Below are 16,744 nucleotides of genomic sequence, written 5' to 3' on the forward strand. Positions count from 1 at the left end.
TAGACTCTTTTTAGGCTTGCTATTGTAAAGTGATGTGAGAAGTCATTTAAGTTTAAGGTTGGGACGATTGTTTTATTCAATCTCCAGTCAGCATTTTGACCCATTACATACACAGTAGGCAAATATGACGTCATTCGGTCAGACCACATAATATAGCTTGTATAGGCAAGCAATACTAACTAAGAAAATCTGTCGTAAACAATTGTCAACAATATAAGTACGGTTCATTATTATTATTATAATATATTAAGTAACGACAGTTAACGATAACCCTTGTGTATGGTATATTCTCTACAAACAATGGCAAGCCAAAGGGGGAGGGGTAGGGGGAGGGGGGAAGGGTGGTCGACCGCCCATCGTCCTTCACGGAATTGTTGTGGCGTTCAGCCGGTGCATAATTACACCACTGCTACAGTAATCCATGTCTCTTTTTCAACCTTGTATTAGCAAAGCCTTGCGCTTAGAAATACTTATATGGATGACATTTATATTCTAAATACGCCTCAAAATGCACCAATTGACGTCTGAACTTTTATTGGGGGTGGGGAGGGTGGTTGGACCCTAGACCCGCTACGTGATAGTCGGCTTGATTGACCACGGGGCATCATCCTCTCATTTATGAAATCTTTGGTTCACATCTAGTCCTTTTTGGAATGGTTCAGGCTCCTAACTTAATCCATCAATGGGCAAGTTTGAATGTGTCCTCCACTTTTGAAATCCTGCGCACGCGTACCTGTCTATGACCCCTGCAAAGAGCTGTAGTACATGACTATCGGGTCATACAATGTAGTGTCTGTGTTGCTTCATACCTTGCAAGGAACTGTCACGGAATGAAGAGAAAGGGAGCTGTCACTGAGTTCTTTGGTATAACTTGATCTGTCATAATATATAATGAGTGTATATCATAATTGTAATTAATTAATCATAATCAGGGAGCTGTTACATATAGAGCTCCCTGCTATAATTAGAGAGCTGTCACTGAGAAGAGCTCCCTGCTGTAATTAGGAAGCTGTCACTGAGAATAGCTCCCTGCTATAATAAGGGAGTTGTCCCTGGGAAGAGCTACCTGCTATAATTGAGGAGCTGTTACATATAGAGCTCCCTGCTATAATTAGGGAGCTGTTACATATAGAGCTCCCTGCTATAATTAGGGAGCTGTCACTGAGAATAGATCCCTTCTATAATTAGGAAGCTGTTACTGAGAAGAGCTCCCTGCTATAATTAGGGAGTTGTCCCTGGGAAGAGCTACCTGCTATAATTGAGGAGCTGTTACATATAGAGCTTCCTAGTATAATGAGGGAGCTGTTACATATAGAGCTCTCTGCTATAATTTGGGAGCTTACTTTGAGATATCTCCCTGCTATAATTAGGGAGCTGTTGCATATTGAGCTCCGTACTGTAATTAGACATCTGTCTTCGAGAGAGAACCTTGTTATAATTAGGGAGCCCCCTCGTCATTACAGAGCAAAATGAACGAATGCTACACATTTCATGTACGATACTTCCTCAGCCCTAACTTAGGCCTCAAATCTACAAGTCATTCACTTTCTTTGAAATGAGCGTATAAAATGGAGATGGGAGACGTTGGGGAGGGGGGGGGGGGGTGTGAAAAGGTGAAAGATGAAGTTTCACTAATCTAGGCATGTCTTCGTATGCAAGCTTCATTTTCATCATGAGACTATATCCCCGCTGTTCGCGAGTCAGGAGAGGAATTAAAATAAATCGAGGCAGATAAAGGTGCTCATTTATACATTGTGTACCTCTGTGTCATGTACAGACCAAGTTATGAAATATTACATATCATAACCAACACCTCAATCGTGTCTAAGCACTTAATTATATAAATGTAATACTCCATTCTCTCATATCAAATCCGCCAACTTCTTGTCTAATTTCAACATTCCTGGTGGACAAATATGGAACGCGAAAAGGGAAACCATATTTCGTTGTCTAAACTAAGTTTGTTGCTGTCTAAACTAAAGTTATTGCTGCTGTTTTATCACGTTGTTGCTCAAACTTACGTTGTTGTCTAAACTTACGTTGTTGTCTTAACTTACGTTGTTGTCTAAACTTACGTTGTTGTCTAAACTTTCGTTGCTGCCTAAACTTACGTTTTTGCCTAAACTTACGTTGCTGCCTAAACTTACGTTGTTGTCTAAACCTACGTTGTCGTCTGAAGTTGGTTCCGTTGTCTACTTACGTTATTGCCCAATCACGTGAAATAAAAATATGGGCTATTCGCGCGAAATTCAACTTGCGCTGTATATACATACACGTCGTTAATTTGCTGACCAATTACGAAATAGTCAGTAAGATTGACATGTATCCCAACCCAATTACAAACCGGTAAACGCTCTCCACCATGCTACTTACATGAGCTGACCCCGCCCACTTTGCTCCTCTAGGAACTTCCCGTATATGCGAAGAACAAAGGCGGCCTTGTCCACGGGACTGTTTTCCTAAACCCAGGCAGCAAGAACCAACCCCCTGCGTATAGTAATCATATGAAGCCCACGTGGTAAAGCAATTGTTGAACAGCGCCGATGTCAACAACGTAAGCGCGAAAAGAGCAAACTGATTTCGTTGTCTAATCTAAGTTTGTTGTTGCCTAAACTAAAATTGTTGCTGCTGTTTCACCATGCTGTTGCTCAAACTCACGTTGTCTAAAATTCCGTTGTCTAAACTTACGTCGTTGTCTAAACTTAGTTTGCCCTTTTCGCGTTCCATAGACAAATGCATTAAAATCCCCACTCCCACCCCCGAACGCTACTAACCGATATAGTGGCGGGTGGTAACACCGGATTGTTACTAGCAGGCGCGTATCCAGGGAGGGGGCGTTGGGGGCGCGCGCCCCCCGGGTAAGAAAAGGGGGAGAGGAAAAAGGAGAAGAAAAAGGAAAAAAGAGGGGCAAAAAGAGGAGGAGAAGAGGAAGGAAGGGAAAAGAAAAAGAAGAAAGAGAGAAAAAGGAGAAAAAGAGGGAGTAGAAGAAAAACGCCAAGACACCGGGAAGAGAAAGAGGAACAGTGACATCATTACAGCGCTGGTCCCTATTATATACACAGGGTAGCCAGTGACGGATCAAGGATTTCGGAAGGGGCGTTTGCCTCACCCTACCCCTTACACCGACAACTCCATTTTTGACGTTTCCATTTTTCCTCTCTCACTCATGATCTATATAAATACTATATATTGTCTATCATAAGGCGTGTGTGTGTATATACGCCTTAAACAATTGTAGAATTGTGCTATGAAACCAACTGTGGCTGGTCTCGAACTCGACCGTGTCGTCGGGGAACATGACGCATTTCGGGAAGGGGGCGACCGCCCCCCCCCCCCTCTTCAGCATATTTTTTTTATGATATCGCCAGTAATTTCAAAATAGAAAGTGCTTAGATGCAACTTACAAGGCCTGGGAAGTGTCGTTTCCAGCGATCTGGGAGGCATTTTCGGCCAAAATTTACTTGAACGCTACGCTTAGATAATTTGCCTACAGGCTTCGCCCCTCCCTTGGCAAATTCCTCGCTACGCGCCTGTTCGAATTTGTAAAGCAACCGCAGCAGATATCACATCATATCAGTGAGCATGAAAATGGAGTTCCAGGATGAACAGCCTCAAAACTGTCCGACTTGCCCGAAATAATAATCAAAAGTTTTTGCGCGCTCTGCGCGCGTTCAACATGTTATGGTCAATATCATATAAACAAGCATCGGTTATTTACCCTACATCGCATGCCATCGTGTACCGTACGGTCCGTGAAAGTTGCGCAGTGTACCGCGGGATGCTAATGTAAACAACGAAATGTCTTATGTTGATGGAGAAAAAGGCATGGAGGTCCAATTATGTCAAAACACTCTTTTACATTAGAAATGGCGAATTAGGGGCTGCAGCCCCCCCCCCCCCCGACTCCTACGCCTAGGTGTGTAGTGTTCGGTTTCGGAAATATCTGCTATTTTTTTCATTTCCCTCAACCAAGTTTTGTAATAGCAGTTATAAGAGGTTTTAACATGGACGGCGATCCGTACTTCCGAGTGGGGGGATATGACCTTGTTGACTATCTAAGCGTAGCGCCACCATGTGTTGGCGCGAAGCGTACAAGAAAATTTTGGGATTAACAAACCCTCTAGATGGCTGGAAACGGCACTTTCCAAGGTTTCCAAGCGGCATATACCGAACTTTAAAATAGGGATATCATGTCCGAAATATCTCAAAATCAGAATCCAAAATACTTTTTCTTTAATTTCCGGTGTTATTTTGGGAAAATTGCCCCTGTCAATCTTGTTTCAGGCGCTACGTTAGAATGTTCGAGAACTCTTTGATATTATTCGATGAAGAAAATGGCCTCATGCAGGCTATTATAGGCCTATACACATGCAATACACAATTACACATAGTTACATTCCTAGGTACCGATTGCTAGGGCATCCAGGTGAAATGTGTATTTAGCATTACCGTGGTAACATGAGATTCTCAGCTGTTCGAGGGAACATGTACGTGTGTAGGCCTACTATAGGGCCTATATGAATCATCGAGGTAAATGAATCTGGATGATTCATGTCAATTGGGAGCGCGCGTACCACACATGGAGGGTCATGTGATGTGTTCCAGGGTGGTACTAATATATTACTCTCCCCATTACGCATGATGATTTCACCCAACTAGTACGTAAATGTGTATGCGTGCTTAGAGCAGCAGGCGACGTGCACCCGTTACCTAGCAATAACCTTGCCTGTAGCCTGACGTGATAGCTATATTCCCGTCGAGCAGCATTAGGCTCTGTTCCATGGAGAATTCCGTGGTTGCACTGAACTAAACATTTCCCCACAGCAACACGCCCAGTTCAACAATCCTTTTCGACAAAAAATCGTTCTTGAAATACAATTCAGACATCGACATCGACATTTTCCGCTGCAAGCCCAATGTATCTATACTTGTTCTGTGCCAGCATGTCTAACGTTAGCATTATTAGCACTATTTCGTAGGCCTGAAGTACCAGTACCTTCTTATGCCGTTATTTCCTATGTCCGAACCGACAAATCTTTCACGAAGTCACTAACACTATTCTCGAACTGCTACAGAGAAATATCAGTTTACCTCGATGGATATGAATACTATGAGGGTGCATATATGTACTATATCAATACCGTGGGCGCAGTAATACATTTTGTTGTTATAGGGCCAATGAAGCCTACAGTCAACTATTCTTGCTTTATAAAGACGCTTTATTTGAAAAGATCGCACTGCGTTTATGGTAGGCGAGAAATGAAGCTAAAAAAGAGCCGTACAATAACGATGATGCATAAATGTAGGCATGAAAATATTCTTATCCCTGGCATTTGGTGGGGGAATATGGTGTATTACATCCCCTCCACCCATTTTCATGGGGGGATATATCCCCCCTTCCCCCCAGGATCGCCGCCCATGGGTTTTAATATTTGTACACCAATAAATTAACTGTGTCTGAATTTTCGAAAATTTCTGACCAACATTCTTTATCACACTTCCCTCTACTCGTGCAATTTTGACCGGTCTGTTAGGGGTTGAAGGAGGTTTTTCTATATTGGTTGTCCATAGATGAAATTTTGTGCAACATTATGGGTATGTTTTGAAGTGAGTTTATTCACGAGAAATGTGAATTTTCAAATTCTGAACAAATAATGGGCTTGACGGATATTGTGGGCCGCGACGTAGAATCACCTATAAAAAGCAATGATCCACAGGACATGCGATGAGGTCGAACATGATTTGTGACTGGTGACAATCTTCAAAAAGGTTATGGATGGAAAAAAAAACTATCGGGAAATACTTGCAAGGTTCTCAGGCAAAAAGTGTACATCTGGTTGGTCATTTTCAAGCCCGAGAGGTGCCATTTCCGGTGATCTGGGTGGTTGAAACTTAAACCCAAAAGGAAACATCTAAACTTTGAACACAAGGTTATCTAGTTATCCAGACATACACAACATGCACACATATGGTATTATAAGTACATTTGAAAAGCACTATTTGTTATTTAGGCACATTCACTTCATCAGAAACAACAAATCATAAAAATAAATATAAACATCAGGGCCGTAGCCTGGGTAAAATTCCTAGCAGCAGTTATAAGGAACATCGAGAAAAAAATGTTTCGTCCAAATGTTACATAGCGATGCTTTGATGTGCGGATATACAGTACGGTACCGGGCGCTTTTTCAAGAAATTTGAGTGGGTTGGTCATTTCCAAAAAGGGACCATCATGACACTATCTAAGGACCTACTGCGGGTAGGGGAGGGGGGGGATGAACTGAGTGAGTGGACCGTGTATTCTTAGTAAAACATTGTGGCACTAATATAGGGGATAACAGTAAAACATACGTAATAAGTATATTTATGAACCGTAGTTTCACGTAAGGCTGCTACACTGTTCATGCAGGTTAAATTTTTGGAGCTCTCTACCTTTATTGTTATAATAATCCCCCTCTGCCACCAGCCCGCCCCCCCCCCCTCTGAAAACCACCAGAAACAGTAGTCGCATCAGAGATCGTGCATATACGTGATGAGCAGTTAAAGTAAACCTTATGTTACTTGACCGCCATTCCTACAATACGTGCCTAGAATCTCAGAGTTTGCACACTACAGACTAATTAAATCAGAAGAAATGATATGAACATTTATCGTAGGCCTACTTTCATTTAGAAAGTGTAAATCTCAAAGGGCAGCTACCCATGCGCAGGCTACGGCCCTGAATACTAAACTACTGCGTGTAAAGAGCAATGCACTGACCCTGTTAGGAAGGATAAAAAAAATACCGTTTATAACCATCGTCCCCTCCATCCCCCAAACCCCTTCCATCTCCTCAACCCCTCTATCTCCCCAACCCCACCATATCTCTCAAACCCCTCCATCTCCCCAACCCCCTCCATCTCCCTCAAACCCCTCCTACCCCACAAGACCCCTCCATCCCCACCTCATTCATCTCCCCAGCCCCTTCCATCTCCCTCACACCCCTCCATCCCCCACCCTCTCCAACTCCCCAACCCCTCCATCCCCACCCTCTCCAACTCCCCAACCCGCTCCATCTCCCTCACACCCCTCCATCCCCCCACCCTCTCCAACTCTCCAACCCCTCCCTCAAACCCCTCCATCTCCCTCCATCCCCACCCTCTCCAACTCCCCAACCCGCTCCATCTCCCTCACACCCCTCCATCCCCACCCTCTCCAACTCCCTAACCCGCTCCATCAAACCCCTCCATCTCCCTCACACCCCTCCATCCTCCCACCCTCTCCAACTCCCCAACCTCTCCCTCAAACCCCTCCATCTCCCTCCATCCCCACCCTCTCCAACTCCACAACCCGCTCCATCTCCCTCACACCCCTCCATCCCCCACCCTCTCCAACTCCCCAACCCCTCCCTCAAACCCCTCCATCCCCACCCTCTCCAACTCCCCAACCCGCTCCATCTCCCTTACACCCCTCCATCCCTAACCCTCTCCAACTCCCCAACCCTCTCAATCTCCCTCACACCCCTACATCCCCCACCCTCTCCAACGCCCTAGCCCGCTCCATCTCCATCAAACCCCTTCATCCCCCCTCCATCCCCAACCCTCTCCAACTCCCCAACATCTCCCTCAAACCCCTCCATCTCTCTCCATCCCCACCCTCTCCAACTCCCCAACCCGCTCCATCTCCCTCACACCCCTCCATCCCCCACCCTCTCCAACTCCCCAACCCCTCCCTCAAACCCCTCCATCTCCCTCCATCCCCACCCTCTCAAACCCCTCCCTCAAACCCCTCCATCTCCCTCCATCCCCACCCTCTCCAACTCCCCAACCCGGCTCATCTCCCTTACACCCCTCCATTCACCACCTTCTCCAACTCCCCAACCTGCTCCATCTCCCTCACACCCCTCCATCCCCAACCCTCTCCAACTCCCCAACCCCTCCCTCAAACCCCTCCCTCTCCAACTCCCCAACCCTCTCAATCTCCCTCACACCCCTCCATCCCCCACCCTCTCCAACGCCCTAACCCGCTCCATCTCCATCAAACCCATTCATCTCCCCTCCATCCCCACCCTCTCCGACCCCTCCATCTCCCTCCATCCCCACCCTCTCCAACTTCCCAACCCGCTCCATCTCCCTCACACCCCTCCATTCCCCACCCTCTTCAACTCCCCAACCCCCTCCATTAAACCCCTACATCTCCATCAAACCCCTCCATCTCCCTCAGACCCCTCCATCCCCACCCTCTCCAACTTCCCAACCCGCTCCATCTCCCTCACACCACTCCATCCCCCACCCTCTCCAACTCCCCAACCCCTCCCTCAAACCCCTCCATCTCCCTCCATCCCCACCCTCTCCAACTCCCCAACCAGCTCCATCCCCCTCACACCCCTCCATCCGCCACCCTCTCCAACTCCCCAACGGCTCCATCTCCCTCCATCCCCACCCTCTCCAACTCCCCAACCCGCTCCATCTCCCTCACACCCCTCCATTCCCCACCCTCTCCAACTCCCCAACCCCCTCCATCAAACCCCTACATCTCCATCAAACCCCTCCATCTCCCTCAAACCCCTCCATCCCCACCCTCTCCAACTCCCCAACCCGCTCCATCTCCCTCACACCCCTCCATTCCCCACCCTCTCCAACTCCCCAACCCGCTCCATCTCCCTCACACCACTCCATCCCCCACCCTCTCCAACTCCCCAACATCTCCCTCAAACCCCTCCATCTCCCTTCATCCCCACCATCTCCAACCCGCTCCATCTCCCTCACACCCCTCCATTCCCCACCCTCTCCAACTCCCCAACCCGCTCCATCTCCCTCATACCCCTCCATTCCCCACCCTCTCCAACTCCCCAACCCCCTCCATCTCCATCAAACCCCTACATCTCCATCAAACCTCTCCATCTCCCTCAAACCCCTCCATCCCCCACCCTTTCCATCCCCACCCTCTCCATCCCCACCCTCTCCATCTCCCCTATCTTTCTCCACTCTTCTAACAATTTATTATATTATACGTAAAGTATAATTATACAAGTATAAATGAACAACGGAAAACTTTCTGGGAATAATAAACAAGAAAAGAGGAATTAAAGTTCAACAGTAAACACAATAATCAGCATCTCATGAATAACCATCAACCATATACATAAACATGAGAGGGTTTTATTACATCATTAGCCTTAACTAACCATCATTGGAATTCATTACATTCTTATTAATTAGGTGTAACATTACCTTTCAAGCTAATGTTCGGTCCACATAGAGGCGAACATGAATTATGAATGGTTGGGCCTACATCATGGACAGAAGCGAAGTATACAGTCTCTGGCCTTATACACCATATAAAAGTATGTTAATATATTTATCACTCAGCAGCTTGAGGAAGTATTGTTTATAACACAACCTCCATTCTTTCTATTTATAACGAAGACCAACATTGTACTACAGCAGTATTGATAGAATAATAAATATAACCATATATAGTAATCAAGAAACATGAACGTGGAATGTGACCAGAAAAGAACATAGAACAGAATAAACAGATACATAGAATATGAATATGATAATAATATATGTAGGGTTAACAGAAATAAATGGCTAAGATTCAACGCATAAGAATTCTCTTAAGTTTGTAAAGTGATGCCGGTCTGGTGTATGGCAAGCATCAGAGAGCTTCAGTTACAATAATATTTAAGGATTGTTTCACAAGAGTAATATTGTGGATTGGACAGCAACTGAACAGGTTCTGCTACTCCTCTCTCTCTCGACACTGAAAACATAACATGAATTAATGTTAAAACATGGCACAACAATATTGTGACTGACCACAGCTTACTTTAAGTTTGTGGACAGCAATTAGAATCCTTAGATAGACGTATGGCAACATATATTTATTTATTAGAAATGATAGCATATGTAAAGCTATGGGTATCCGATGACTGTCAAATTGCTGCCTACTCTACACAATGTTTGTCACATATGAACTCACTACATGTATAACACAGTTCTATGTAACTGATTGATCTCAACAAGAGTATTTCATTTTTGAAATTTGGAATTCAGCATTCAACAATTTAGTCCTGGGTACCCAACAAACTGTGACTGTCTATGTACCTGCATGGCAACTCAACATGCTGATAATAAGTTGGGGTTGATTTGTTACAGCATGCCATATGATCTTGGCAGTAACCCACAGGTGACAATGCACATATACAGTAACTTCAAAGACTTGATACTTCATAGTTTCTCAATTTCAAACACATCCCTGATCAGACCAAGGTACATACTACAAAAACTTAGCTTGCTTGGAATGTCGGCAATCTTTGTTTTCTACAGAAGTAGAAGTTTTCTTATGAACTATTAATTTAGGTATCTATTAGTAGCTGTCCCCACTTTAGAGAAATCTTCAATCCACCACTGCATACTACAATATAGTAGTTATGTTTAGTCAAGTTTGTTAGCTCTACACAATTAAACAAGTGGAATCTTAGAAATGTCATTTGATGTTATTTATAGTGCTAATTAGGCAAGCTGTCTTCACCTACATATAGCCTGTAGATTTCATCAAAGGAGCCCAACACAGCCCATTACCATTTCACAAACTGACTGTTGAGAAATTATCATGTAAAGTCTCACCAGACTCACATCCACAAAGGTAGTTATGTCAGCAATAATGTGTTCCAGCTTGACTTTTTCTTTCACTTTCTTGGAGGAAATGTACAGAAGAAATGTTGAAAACTGTATCACCTGGAGGTTCAAGAGAAAATACACAATAACTCAACTTTCCATTCACTAGATTTATCAGGTGAAAATTCATCAGGTCTGTGATCATTTTTGTAACATACATCAGCGTCTTCCCTTGTGTCTTATTAATAAGTATATGAGTAGTATAGGGTGTATCTCAGGGCAGCAAATATATTGTTTTTAGGAATATGTTTTGCATCTGATGTAAGCAATTACAACACTTGTAGTGGTGACTAATCAACTCCATGTTACCTTCCAAGAATTGTGTAGACCCCTAGCCCTCCCCCCCCCCCCACGATAAAAGACATCTTTTGACAATTGCTGGAAATTTTCTACCAGATTTGTGAGCTATCTTCCGTAGTATTGCAACAGAAAATAAATGTAGAAAGCACATGTGCTGGAGTTTCCTGGAATTATCTCTTAAATGGCCAGTATTATAACTGAAGTGCAAATAATGTACATCTTAAACAGAACACATTACGAGAATCCTTCAACACTGTTGACCAATGGCTAAGAATATAATTCTGAATTACTTTGGTTTTTACTCTGAGGACATGCATAGGGTCCAGAAGGTTCATGCATGTTTTGTATTACTGACTGACAACGACATATCCACACATTACAGTAAACCCACTAAAGACTTCCATTTGTAATCCCTTAGTATATAGCTCATTGACAAATGACATAAAACCTAAATTATCTTCAGATTTAAATTTGACATCAATTTTATTGGGTTATAGATGTACTGAGAAGGGAAGGGTAGGAAAGGTTAGGATGGAAAAGTAGAAATGGTTCCTGTTAGTCATTCTGCATGGTTCTAACTTAGTGTGGGTATGGTTCTAACTTAGTGTGTGTATGGGTCTCATTTTGTGTGCAGTAACTCTATTTAATTGTTAGGGCACATGCACTTATGAATTAAATTTATTGTCTATGAGCCTGCCATACATTTTACTCCCTATTATTTGCGGCAATTTAGGCTGACAATACAGAGGAGTCTGGCTGCACTATTACGACCGAGTACTACGCTTACCTGCCACCCAACACTACAGTATGACAAACTGATAAATTAGAAGGGATCAAGTCATCTGAATATTTTGTTCCTTCATTTATGATGAATACACAAAACAAAGAAATGGACCTGGATATTAAACACATACACCTCTTTGTGTAGTTTTACACATTGGTATGCAATACAATGTATGGCATGCAGTGTCTAACATATGGTGTATGTACTGTATGTTGAGGCCTTTATATTCCCCTCTGGCCCTTAGGGAATTTGCTGATCAAGCAAGATTCAAAACAATTGCTGTTCCTCCAGGATTTAGGCAGTAACAAAATCACTTTCTACCCAGAATCAAATCTAATTATAAATAACACCCAGCATATCAGTCCTGTTATACACTAATTATACACTAATCATTACCATCAGCATATTGTAAACCATTCTGTGCAAGATCCACATCATGTGACCCCAAAGATCGTCTCAAGAAAGATTAATCCACATTTACCTAATGAGGAGATAAAGACAAAGACAATAAGAATCATATCTGAACTAGATGTTTTAATGCAAACGATAAAATCCCTTGTTTTTGAGTTTGCCTTTTTAATATTTACTCAACATTTATTCCATTGCTCACAGATACACAAGCTTATGCTAAAATGACTCAATAATTGCAAGTTCATTCATTTTATTGCAAGGCGCTTTTATTTTAAAGTTGAATAATTTTTGGAAATTTATCCATAAAGAAAACAAAAGGCAAAACTTGGTAACATGTTTGCAATCCTATGGTTTAGCCTACTGTAATTTGGTCAGCACACTTTCTAATTGGTACTTTTAACGTTGTTGGTGCAGCAGGCCAATAAAGTTGTTCTCAAATTTCTAACTCTATTACTTTGAAGTCAAGCAAAGTTAGGCAATATTACTGGTCTAGATTGCTTTTTTTTTTCAAACTATCTGTATACCAGTGTGAAGCAATGGCTGCTCTATTACATAAATGTTAGTGTTTTTGCTTTCACAACTTTCCCAGTAACTTAATTTCCAACTTTACCAATATGCAGCAATATGATGCACCCCCCCCCCACCCAAACACACTCTTATAACAGAAAAACTGAATTACACAATAACTTTAAGAACAGAAAAATAATAAAAATGCATTAAAGATTTCAGATGACATAACATGCTGAATCCTAAAAGAACTTGTCATATTGTGTTGTATGATCTTCTGTGATAGAATCGTAAACTTGCTAGTCACAGTGCAATACTCAATACCTATCATCATCCTTGACAACTATTTAATATGATGGGATAGGTGGACCTTGCCATAAATTACATAATATCCACTCAACCTGGAGACGTGACAATAGGAAGCCTTTATTAGCATTATATGCCCACACAGGAATGAAACGGTTACATAATGAAACAATGGATGTCTAATGACCATTAAAATTGGTCAGATTTGAAAGATTAGAGATGTCCTTGGCATCAGAATTTCATCCTCTTGAAAACTACAATTATGGTACAATTTGTAGAGATGATGCTACAATTAGGGAAGCACTGAACACAAGAGGTCTCACAGAATCCCTGAGTTTAAGACACAACCTTTAGCAATGTTCTCACTAGATTGTTCATATCTTATGTCTTGTTTTGCAGTGCTTGGAATTGATGGGGGTTGGGGGGTCCTGGATGATAGACTTTTCCGTGGGGAAATTTCCCTTGAGGGATCATCTGATATGTCATGGAGTAAATATATCCAATTAAAAACTTGCATTCTCATGGAGGAGGGGGATGGGTGGGGGGGGGGGGGTAAGAATCAGGTGGTGGACCATACAATCATTACCCTGATAATGTAAACTGTACGCATGTCTTCAAAGAGCTGTAATCCGGAATTGAAACTGGTAAATCCCTAAACAGGCTGATCTCAGGACTGAATAATTCCAGTTTACCTGATGATGAGAAAAAACAAAATGCATTTGGTCATCAGTTATAATGTTATTATTCATGTAAATTGTCATCACCCGGTCTGCAAGTAGCTGCATTCTACCATGTATCATTGTCAAACACAGAACACAGCTACTATAAACATATGGTATGCTACTGTAGTTTGAAAATAAATTACTCAGTTATTATTATAATAACAATGTAAAGAAACTAAAGCAACTAGAACACAAATCTATAGACTATACAAGATGTGTTCAAGGTCTCATAATGCTTCCCACAGTGTATATACAGCTCACCTAAAACCAAACTAATTGAAATATAAAGAAACATTAATTTGAAATTGAGACAAGCATTGAATCTTCAATACAAACTTTAAGCAATACCACTAGCAATCCAGTCTGGTTTATATTCAATTGAGAAACACAAGTAATAACAATGCAACCCTGAAAACAGATGGAGCCTGAAGAAAACATGATGACCGTTTCGGTCACATAGTTTAGGAACCATTGGTTCACTGTACTGTCTATAGGTTGATGAATTTGTAGGATTTCTGAAATGATGACATTGTACTATAATTGAGTTAAAGTACATATTTTTCTATCTGCAGACTTTGACACATATACTGTTATTTCATAACATGTTGTTCGGTGCAGTCCTGTTGTGAGAGGGTGAGGGTTGGGTGGAGGCTACAGTTGTACGTCAGCTAAGTGCCCAGTGAAATATGTGATAAAGAATGATATACTTTTAACTTTGGATAAACAAAGACTTAAAAAAAGTGGATCTCGTGACACAACTGTGCATGGAACTGTGTCTGGCTCTCAATGTCACTGGTTTTGTGTACACCTTACTTAAATAATGCTTCTTTAGCCTCACAAGATGTGATTGTGAATCTTAGAACTGGTGTGCGACAGTTTATCAGAAGTTTGGAGAAAAATAGCAAAGAAGTAAAGGAGATACAAACCCAACCATAATCTTCAGCTGATATGATAGACACCTTTGAGATGAATATCAAAGGTGGAGTTGATTTGCATTCTACTGTCCAATTTTATATTTCAAATCATATTTCCAATATTTAAGCAAATGCTAAAAACAGTAATCTCTACTGTACTACAGTCAATAAATATCATAACAAACATAGCACATTAAATTTCAAGATTATATCCATAGTTGTGTGACATATGTGTGACCTACCTAAATTAATCAAGGTGTTCTTGTTTTGTTTGATGGAGTGTTCATTACAAATACTTCTAACACAAAGCTCAGCAATACAGACTTAGTTGACTTCTTTAATGTTTCTACAGCATTATGGAATATCTAAAATGGTATTTCAAGTTTTTTTATTTTAATCTGAAGAAAATAAGTACCTCAACAGAAGACATATTTGTAGGTAACCCAAGCTACTTTCATATAAACCAACAAGTTGTCTTCCAGTTTTACCATTCTGGGAGTGTCAGGAGTTCTAGAAGACTTTATTCATATGAGTCTAGAAGGCAATTTTTATTTCAGTTTGGCAAATGGTAAAATGTACCAGAGGGTGTTGAGGTAGCTATTGTGTCATAGCAAGGTCATTACAAACATACCAAGTACTGGATTAATCCAGCAAGAATTCGATCGTTTTAATGTCCTTACTAGGGCGTAATCCTGTCAGTTGTATTTTGAGAAGATGAGTTAAAACTTTATATACATTATTTTAATGAGAGTGAATGGAGATAAAAGAGTATTCCTCGATCTGCGACGCTATCCATAAAATCTACCACACATCTTTGAAACGTTATCAATACTGTTCAACACTTACCATTAATGTGATTACCATCACATGGAGGAAATATCAGATGATGAACCATTCACTGTCCTTGTCAGCACAGTATGAACGTGACTTCTATCAAAAACTGGTAACTACAGGTGGAATAGGTGATCTCCTAACAGCTCGCTTCATAATTAACCTAATGCAGAGAAAAGAAAGTGATGTGAATGAGATTTAAGTCCTAATTATAGGAGACCTTGAGAATGTCAGTCAGAAATAGATATGTGAATGTCTCTGGCTAACTACCCTGTATACATGAACAGTCACAGAGAAAAAAATACAGAGGAAGGAAAGTACAGTTCAGTTTCCAATAACCAGGTATTAAGTGTAAAAACAATTAGCCAGTTAAGCATCAAACTTGAACCGGATTGTCCGTTGTTTAGTGGAAGTGGCATATAAAGGTGTGGTGCAGTGATATAAATGAGCTCCCAAAGGAGAGTCCAACCTCACACAAACCCAACCATGCATGGTTTGGGCCTGACTGAGAAATGTGTGAGATTTTGCACCTCTCTTTCCTATTGAGGAAAGAATGTCTTTTGAATTTCCACTCATCAGGAGATAAATTTTGTATATAATTTAGTGTGTCAGCTTTGGTGGATGTGTTCTTATATTATTTTTCTTCATTTAATGGCACCAGGCCCCTGGAGACTGCATTAGCTACATTGACCTAGTTACACCACTCTCGGGGGGGGGGAGGGTCTCTTTCTAGACTTTAGATCACCAAAGGTTTATAAAGTACCCTGTTCAGCTGGTCAATAGCCATACAATATGGTCAGTTCTTTCCACAAATTTGACGATGGAGACACTTGTAACCTCAAAATTTTGAGTTAAAAAGTTTTGAGATGAAAATGTCAAAATTTTAACTTTTGAGGTCAAAATCTTGAGACAAAAATTCCAAGTATTGAGAAAACAAATTCAAAATTTTGAAATTTGGGGACACTTATATATTTTTTTTAAGCCACCGTACTAAGTCGGTGAAGTTAGATCAGTTTTGAGACCAATTAGATTTCTTAAAACCAACTGCAGTGACTGGCTCAGCAATGTTTAAAATTAAACAAGCATAAGCAAGGGCGGCGGAAGCACTTTTGATCTGGGGGGGGCACCAACGTCGAAGGGCACTTTGCAGAAATTCGATTGGACTGATGCAGCCTGATATTTAGTACCCTTTATAACTCTTATTGTATTATCTTATTTGCGTATACACAACACTCCATCAATGCCACCCCCCCTCAAGGAAACAATGCATACTAGCACTGCAGTATCTAATGTGAAACTTGGGAA

General features: G+C 41.7%; 4 protein-coding genes across 7 annotated transcripts in view; 3 read left to right on the plus strand and 1 right to left on the minus strand.

Moving 5' to 3' along the window:
• The window catches only part of LOC139970032 (uncharacterized), a 445,342-nt gene that overhangs the window by 286,076 nt on the left and 142,522 nt on the right, over positions 1-16,744 (plus strand). The window lies entirely within an intron of this gene.
• The window catches only part of LOC139970009 (NLR family CARD domain-containing protein 4-like), a 261,218-nt gene that overhangs the window by 158,773 nt on the left and 85,701 nt on the right, over positions 1-16,744 (plus strand). The window lies entirely within an intron of this gene.
• LOC139970046 (uncharacterized) overlaps positions 1-16,744 on the plus strand; it is a 320,960-nt gene that overhangs the window by 20,564 nt on the left and 283,652 nt on the right. The window lies entirely within an intron of this gene.
• The window catches only part of LOC139970082 (uncharacterized), an 892,672-nt gene continuing 884,875 nt past the window's right edge, over positions 8,948-16,744 (minus strand). For both annotated transcript variants that reach the window (XR_011793927.1, XM_071975738.1), the window contains one exon: positions 8,948-9,747. The gene's annotated coding sequence lies outside the window, so the exon portion shown is untranslated. The remainder of the gene's footprint in view (positions 9,748-16,744) is intronic.

The sequence above is a fragment of the Apostichopus japonicus genome, chromosome 7 (genome assembly GCF_037975245.1).
Source record: "Apostichopus japonicus isolate 1M-3 chromosome 7, ASM3797524v1, whole genome shotgun sequence".
Taxonomy (NCBI): Eukaryota; Metazoa; Echinodermata; class Holothuroidea; order Aspidochirotida; family Stichopodidae; genus Apostichopus; species Apostichopus japonicus.